We start from the raw sequence: 9,253 nt of genomic DNA on the forward strand, positions 1-9,253 counted from the left end.
TCCCTAGCACAGCATGTAGTCTCCTGAGCAGGAGAACAGATAGCTGAGCACAGAACCAGAAGTAAGCCCCGAGTACCACCAGGTATGATCTCAAACTAACAACAATGTATTTCCCTGTTCATTCTGAAGCCCACCACCACTTCTAGTAAGTTCCATCATTTCCACCAAATCTAAAGATTTCATTTTCTGGCTTCTTGTCAGTTCATTTGCTTTAGTTATTTATATTCCACATAAACCCTGCTGGACTTATCTTTCACTTCCTGACATATTTACTTAGCAAAATCACCTCTGTTCCCATCTATTCTGTCCCCAAAGGCACAATTTCATCTTTTGCTAAATAGCACAGTAGAATTCTATTGAGTATATATACCACAGTCTCTTCATGCAATCATCTTTTGATGGGCAATGAGTTCTATCCTCTGACTATCATGAATGCTGATCTGAACATACAGTACAAATAGCCTTTTGGATTAGTACTTTTATGTTTGTGTGAGAGGAAGGTCTAGGACTGGTATTTCTAGATAATATAGAATTTAAACTTTTATATTTTAAAAGGAATATTTATTTTCATACTGTGTTTTATAGTGCTGCATACATTCCTCTTTATAAGATACATTCCTCTTTATAAGATAATCTGCTTCAGAAGTGATTTTTATTCATTTTCCTTATTCATCACTTTCCTCTCCCTTTTTCTCTTGGACTCATTTCACTCAAACTTTCCTGACTACCTCTCAGTGAAATGGATTTTTCCAAGATAACTAGTAGCTGCTCTGTTCTCTCATCTGCAGCCTTGGACCTGAGACCTGATCTCCTATCCTTCAGTACAGTCTTCATTTGACTTCAATGATGCTGAACTCTTATGCTGTCTCCTTTGATTGTTTGCTCTTACTTTTAAATTCTGGATGATCTTGAGCTTGGTTACCTGCACGGCCTTTATTCCTATTAGAGTCCCCCAGGTCCCATTTGTTTTTATGGTTTTAAACATTACTGTCACACAAAGAATCACCAGATAGGATACTAATCTCCAGCCCATCCCAGGCTCCCAACTTCAGACTTGCATCTGCTCAACCCACATAACCAAACCACATTTGCCTGTGCCCACTCTCCCATCCCCACCTCACAACTGAACCCTAAACTTTACATGTCCTTTCCTCTCTTGGTGAATTACACACCCTTACTCCCAGCTTCTTAAAACCAAAGCCTTGAAGGCACAAAATGGAAGAGCAAGGAACTGATTAAGAACTGGTGGCATTAAGTTCCTACCTTACTTTTCTCTGCTGAGCCTGCCTACATCCAAGGACTATAGCCCCTGCAGGACCCATCCCGGTAAGATGTCCCCACCCAACGCACGTGGGGCCAATTCCTGCCGTGATTGGGTACCCAGAGACTTTTAAACCCAGCGGCTTTGCTCTCTGCCTTTTCTCTGCTGAGCCTGCCTACATCCAAGGACTATAGCCTCTTCAGGACCCTCATCAGAAACGCCGCTCCGCTTCGCTTCACAGCTGCAGCCGGGCTTATCTTGTAACCCCTGAATTCCATTTCTGTACATTTTAAGAAGCAATCTACATCCTTGCCATGAAGTAATTTTGCAGTACACCCCCATATTTACAGAAATCAAGATGGCTCCTCTAATAATCTAAAAAGTAGAAAACAAATAGGTATCCTCTCAAGAAGTTTAGAGTAGAATTATGGAGAATTATCAGGGAGCTCAAAAAAAAAAAAAAAAAAAAGCATCGATAAACTTGACTGGACCAAAATTAAGCATCAAGAAGTTTTGTCAACTGAAATTAGAAATTTTCACACTGAACTAACAGATCAGAAAAACTGAGCTTAACGGGACCCTTATTCCTAGCCTGAGGAGTGCTGGGAGGCTTGATAGGCCCCCAGCCTTCCTTGTCTTTTTCCCCTGACTCCAGGCCTTCCCTGGATGCCAGCTCAGATGGCCAGAAGTGGGTTCAGGTGGACTCTTAGTGGTCCTCAGGGTCCCCCCCTCCCTCTGTACTCCAGGGGGGAGGTGCATGGGGAGGAGGGCAGGCAGAAGACATCTGGCTTCCGATTTCGTCCTTGATTCTGGAGACCAGCCCTTGCCAGGTGTAGGGTTTTTCTCCCCTGGACTTCAGTCTTTCCCTGGACACTGGTCTAGGTGGACTCTATAGGGGTCAACAGGCTTTCCCCCTATCTCTCCCTACACTAATGGGAATGCACTCTGGGAGGAGGGCAGGCTGTTCTAGCACTGGTTTATATTGGGACAGTCAGTGGAAATTTTTTCTCTTTTTTTATATTGATATTATTGTGTTATATTTTATGTATCCATAATATCCATCTTGTATTGGGACCTTGATACTGCCCTACAAAGCTCATTTCTAATATTTTACTGCCTCAGTCCCAACCCTTACTTCCTCCCATCCTCCCATGTAGGTGCAGCTAATGACATGAAGCTCACCACATAGAATGATAAGTGCAGTTAGAGAAATAACTACACTGAAAACTATCATAACAATGTGAATGAATGAGGGAAAAAGAAAGCCTGTCTCGAGTACAGGTGTGGGTGGTGTGGGAGTGGGTAGATCTTGGAAATTGGTGGTGGGAATCCTGCACTGGTGAAGGGGGGTGTTCTTTATATGACTGTAATCATACAAGTACAATTATATTTGTAATCACGGTGTTTAAATAAAGATAATTTAAAAAAAGTTCCTAGCATATACTTAATACCCTGGGAATGTGCATTAAATTATGAAAATAAATCACTGGTGTGGTTCCTTCCTTGTTCTCATGCCCTATATCCAATCATCATTTAATGTTACTGGTCTTCCCTTAAATTTTTTTTTAAAATAGGTCACTTCTCAACCCTCCAGGGACAACACCCTGATCTCTAGCAACATCACCTCTTGCCTAGATGATTGCAATAGCCTATTAGCTGATCTCCCTGCATTGCCTCTGCCCTACTAGAGTCAATCTTGCTCGGCTGCCAGGGTAATCCCTCTAAAACAGAAGTCAGATTATTTCACTTCTTTGCTCAAAGTATGTCACTAGCTTCTGTCTTAATCAAAATAAAATGCAAAGGTTTCAACATGCCCTGCAATGATGAGCAGGCATGAGAGATTTGCTTAGGCGTGGTGAATCCTTTGCACATACAGAGGATAATGTGGCAAAGTTCTGAGAAACCTATTATTTATTTTTTATTGGGGGTTAGGCCACATCTGGCAGTGCTCAGGGGTTATTCCTGGCTCTGCATTCAGATAGCATTCCTGGCAGGCTTGGAAGACCATATGGGATGCCAGGGGTCAAGCCCAGGTCTATCTCTGGTTGGCCGCATACAAGGCAAATAAATGCCCTGTCACTGTACTATCTATCACTCAGGCCCCGAAACCTATTTTTTAAAAGGAGGAAAAGTTTTGAATATTACAAAATATTTGATTCCTTAATTCCTTGCAAGGCCTTTCATATTCTGCAAGTCATAGTGACCATGTGTGTGTGTGTATGTGTGTGTGTATGTGTGCAGACACATGTGCATGAAAAGACACACACACACACACACACACACACACACACACACACACACACCCAGCTCTCTGAATTGTTCTCAGCCACTTAACTTCTTACCTCCTCAGCCACGTCTACGTGCTGGTCCTTTTTTTTCTACTTTGAATATTTCAAGACAGATCAAGAATGTTCTGACTATTAATAGAGATGAGGATCAGCAGTACCAGTCCATGGTAGGAAGCTCGCCTAAAGAATGGTGAATGCAGTTAGGGTAGTGAACAATAATAGTTGGACCAAGTACTCTGGACAAGAACTGAGTGTTGAAATGAGATAAAGTGTTATGCATGCCACTCCTTCATTAGTAATAGTGCAAACCACAGTATCAATAAAGGAGAGAGAGGGGGAGAGAGAGAGAGAGGGAGGGAGGGAGAGAGAGAGAGAGAGAGAGAGAGAGAGAGAGAGAGAGAGAGAGAGAGAGAGAGAGAGAGAGAGAGAGAGAGAGAGAGAGAGAAAAGTAAAATGCCTGTCCCAGAGGCAGACAGGGGAGGGTGGGTGGGAAGAAAACCAGGGACACTGGTGACGGGAAATGTGTACTGGTGAAGGGTAGTTTACATTGTATGACAGAAACTCAAGCATGAACAATTTTTTGTAACCACATTGCTTAAATAAAATAATTATATAACATAAAGAGAAAAAATTGTCCCTTCTATAGTTTTTGTACATTCTATTCTCTCTCACAGGCTTTGACTTTAGTGTCAGGATAATACTGGCCTCATAAAATAAGTTGGAATGTATTCTTTCATTTACTTTCTGAAAGATTTTCTGAAGGAAGATTATTCTGTATGTAGGATATTCTGTAAATAAAAGTAGAGTTCCCCAGTGAAGCTCTTGGGGTCTGTTTTGTGTTTATACCAGTTTTTAATTACTAATTCACTTTATTTATTTGTTATGTGTTCCAATTTTCTATTTCTTCCTGGGCCAGTTTTTGATAATTTGTGACTTTCTAGGAATCTTGTCATTTCATCTAGATTGTTTAAGTCATTGGAAGACAATCATATATTTTCTTGTAATTTTTTTTTTCATTTCTTCAGGGTTAGTATTGAAGTCCTGTTTCATTCTTTATTTGGATAGTTTGTTCTCTATTTTAGTCAGTCTAAGTAATTTGTCAATTTTCCTGACCATAAAAAAAATGGATTACATTGATTCTCTTTGTTTATCTTCTTTCCATTTTACCAATGTCTGCTCTAGTATCTGTTATTGAAATTCTTTTATTTATTTTCTTTTCCTAGATATTAAAAGTTAACCTCAATTTAATTATTTAAATTTTAATGAGATACATATTTTTAAAATACATTTTCATCTAGGCCCCACATTAGCTACATTAGCTACAGTTCTTAAATTTTGTATGTAATGGTTTGATTTCATTAAGTTAAAGTATTTTCTAATTTTATTTTTTTTTTTTTTGTGTGTTTTTTTTGGGTCACACCCGGCAGTGCTCAGGGGTTATTTCTGGCTCCAGGCTCAGAAATTGCTCCTGGCAGGCACAGAGGACCATATGGGGCGCCGGGATTCGAACCGATGACCTCCTGCATGAAAGGCAAACGCCTTACCCCCATGCTATCTCTCCGGCCCCTCTAATTTTATTTTTTATATCTTCTTTGAACCTCATATTATTTGAAGTATTTTGTTTCGCTTCCTACTTTTTAGGAATTTCTCAATTTTCTTTTGAATTCTGTTGGTACTGGAGAGCATACTTTGTATACTTTTAATTCTTTTACATATATTTAGACTTGTCTTATGTCCAAGCATATATAGAACCTAGTCTAACAGGCGAGTTTGAAACAATGAGCAAACTATATTTGTTGGGTAAAAGATATTAACCTATTCACTAAATTAGGTGGTTAATAGTGTTTTAAAGTCTTGTGTATTCTTGATTTATTTTTCTGCCATTTCTAGAAAATTTTAAAAATGGAGTCTTAAACTTTCCAACTATTATTGTTGCATAGTCAAACAGCTTTCAATCTTAAGCAAAAGTGTTGAGTGCATATATCTTTATAAGTTTCTTCCAAATAATATTCCTGCTTAAGTAATGTGGCGGTCTTGCCATTACTACTCCTAGAAATGATATTGTCCCATGGGCTGAAAAGATGCTACAGGAGCTAAGGCATTGACCTTGCATGCTGTTGACCCCAGTTCAAATTCATGCTACCACATATGGTCCCTCAAGCACCACCAGGGTTTGTTCCTGAGCATTGAGCCAGGAAGAGCGGTTGAGTACCAGGAAAAAAAAGTCTCCAAGAACACTCAAATGGATAAAGAGAATGTGGCATATATACACAAACAAAATCATTCTCTCAGATATGAGAATGAGTGAAATCTTGCCAGTTTCAACAATATGAAAGGAGTTGTGAGAAGCAAAAGAAGTTGTGAGGAGAAAGACAATACCAGATGATTTCACTTATAGATGGAATACAAAGAAACCAAGCAAGAAAACACACAGAAACATAAAAAAAACCTGACACCTTTATATTCTAAATGCAAATGGAGGTTATTGGAGAGGTAGAAGCTTGAGAAAAGACAGAGAGATGTGTAGAATAAACCATGGTGTAGGAAGCTGAACAAAGTTAGTCATCGTCAGCCCTGACTACTTCAGAATCACCTACCTGACTTCACAATGACCCCTATCAGTTCCACTCAGTAAAATCAGGGAGTCTAGAGATAAAGACCTCTTAGGAACATAACATTTATGCATTTCTAGCTAAATAGGCTGTGGAAAGAGTTCAAAATGCTGAGTGAATACTTTGCATGTAGAAGGTCCAGGTTTGATTTCCTGCACCATGAGGTTCTCTGAGCACTGTTATGAGTGACCCTGGAGCACAGAACCTGGAACAGCTACAGAACACTGCTGGGTGTGACTCCCTCCCCCTCAAAAAAAAAAATCCTTGTTAAGTAAAAAATAAGTGTGGAGCTAAAGCTTCATCTTTATTGATGGAGAAGTAGTGGTTTCTTTTTTGTGTTTTTGTTTGTTGAGAAATTTGCAGAGCATAAATCTATATTGCAGAATTATGAAAATAATTAGAAGTCAGAGAAGGTTCATGGGCTTCATCCCAGAACTCCTGGAGCTTGAGGAATTAGCTCTTAATCTAAACCTCTCTGTATTATTGTTCTTACCATGAACATACATTATGTTGATTTATAAAAAATGATAGAAGACCATAAAATTCCATCAATACTTTCTATCTTGTTAGTACTTAAAACATAGCAGCCTCTATGACCTGGACCATACCTGCTTTTCTTCAGAGAAGACATGTATAACAGTATAGGATATATAGGATGTATAGGTAGCAGGGGAAAAGGGACCCTCATCCACTGCTGGTAAGAATGTTCAACCTTTTTGGAAAACAACATAGAAATCTCCAAAAGCTAAGAATTGAGCTTCTATATGACCCAGTAATTTCACTTCTTGGCCTGGTCCCAAATCTAATGCCCTGGTTTCAAAACACTATTACAAAAAGATATTTGCACTCTTATGGTCACTGCAGCATTATTTACAAATAGTCAAGATCTGGAAACTACTTGTGTATCCAAGAACCAATGACTGGATAAAGAAATAGTGGTATACATACATAATTAAATACTTATTGATTATAAGAAAAGATGAAGTTATGTATTTTGCCACTATGTGGAAGGAAATGGAAAGTATCATTCTGAGCGAAGTTAGTCAAAAGGAGAGGTAAAGTCACGGAAATGTATATTCCACATCTCTGATATGTGGGATATAAGAAGCGAAGTAATAACAAATGTCCAAAAGCAAAAAACCTTAGAGCTGATTTACAGAACTGAGCTGACCATGGCAGGTGAGTGAAGAGGGACAATGGAACAATGTGGAGGGAAGCAGACATTTGGTGTAGGGTGTGGTGTTGGAACAATGTGAGCATGAAATTCTATCACTGGCAATCTTGTATATCATAGTGCTTCAAATAAAATTTGGAAAAGAAAAAAGAGACATGTATAATAAACGTGAAGTAAGTACTGAGCTATGCTCTTGACCTAGAAATGCAGTTCATTATGATAACTGCCTCCTTAAAATAAAATAAAATTCTTCTGCTCTTTTCAGCTCTTTTTACTCCTTTGAGATGTCAGAATTAATTCTGAATGGCTCTTTGTATTTGTTTCCCATGACTAATGTAACAAATCAGAAATCAGATAAATTAAAAATATAGAGATTTATTCTCTCGGAGCTTGGGAGTTCAAAAGTGGAAACTCAGTCTCAAGGCCCTGAAATAAAGGGGGCCTCTGTCTGCTGGGGATGGCCTTCTGCTGTGCCAGCCAGCTCTCTGTGTTACTGCCATACTTGAGCCCTGATCTAGCCACTTGACATTTTTCCTGGCTAACCATTGTGAGCACGCACATTATGACATGTAGGGTCCACCCAATAATGCAGAGTCATCACTGCATCTTGGGGCCTTTCATTGACACCTATTGCATACGGTGACTTTCCCAGGATCTAGACACCATGGCCATGGCCATCATCAATGAAGCTGATATTGAGTCTCATACTTTATACTCTAGGTCTTCCTTCGCTGATCTCTGATTTCTCAAGTCAGCACCAATGTCTACTCAATTCAAGAAATACCTCTGGGAAGTAGAAAGCCTGTCTAGAATATAGGCGGGGGTGGGGTGGGGAGGAGGGAGATTTGGGACATTGATGATGAGAATGTTGCACTGGTGAAGGGGGGGTGTTCTTTACATGACTGAAACCCAACTACAATCATGTTTGTAATCAAGGTGTTTAAATAAAGATATTAATAAAAAAAAAAAGGCAATGATATGACTCAGCAATTCTGCCTTTCGGTATCTATCCCCAGAACACAAAAACATTCTTCCAAAAGGATGTATTCATCACAGCACTCAGTATAATAGCTAAGAGTTGTAATCAACAACAACAACAAAAAGAAATACCTCTGGGATACAAATAAAATTTTAAAATGCCATCTACTGAGGAACCTGGAATCACTCTAAGAAAACTGTCTGTGGCAGAAAGTATTTAAGTTTTTCATCATTAAATTCATTATAGAGCTTATTTCATATATAATTTCTTTACTTTGCTTAATATTTAAATTTTCTCTTAAATTTTTTCTTTTCATCTCTGGCTTGGTAGAGAAAACTGGTGCATTGATAAAAAATATATCAAAAGCAATCTATGTTTTACATATTTTTGTTAATAATTCCACAGCTCAGGTCTTCAGACTTTAACTTTGTTTTTAAGGTATCTGACTTTTGTACATATTTGCTTTAAACTACAGAACTTCTGTGAATATTCAACCTCTGTTTGCTTGAAGTCTGAAAGAACACCTCTAATTACTAGGTGTTTAAAACCCCATGCTTTCAAACAAGAATATTATTATGTCATTTTAGTCAGAGTAGACATAATCAGAGTTAATAATAAAAGTAATATTTAATCTCACATGTTTTCTTTTCTTAAAATTCAAAAAGAAAGGAAGGAAGGAGGGATGGAAGGAAAGGTAAAATAGTAGGGGAGAGAAGGAATAAGTAAATGGAAGGAAGGTAGGAAGGAAGGAGAGGGAGGGAGGAAGGGAGAAAAAGGGAGGAAGTAAGGGAAGAACGAAAGGAGGAAGAAAGAAAGAGGGAGGGAAGAAGGAAGAAAGGAAAAGAAGGAAAGAGGGAGGGTAGGGAGGAAGAAAGGAGAGAAGAAGGGAGGAAGTAAAGAAGGGATAAAAGAGGGAGTGAGGAAGGGAAGGAGGTAAGA

The sequence above is a fragment of the Suncus etruscus genome, chromosome 11 (genome assembly GCF_024139225.1).
Source record: "Suncus etruscus isolate mSunEtr1 chromosome 11, mSunEtr1.pri.cur, whole genome shotgun sequence".
Classification (NCBI taxonomy): domain Eukaryota; kingdom Metazoa; phylum Chordata; class Mammalia; order Eulipotyphla; family Soricidae; genus Suncus; species Suncus etruscus.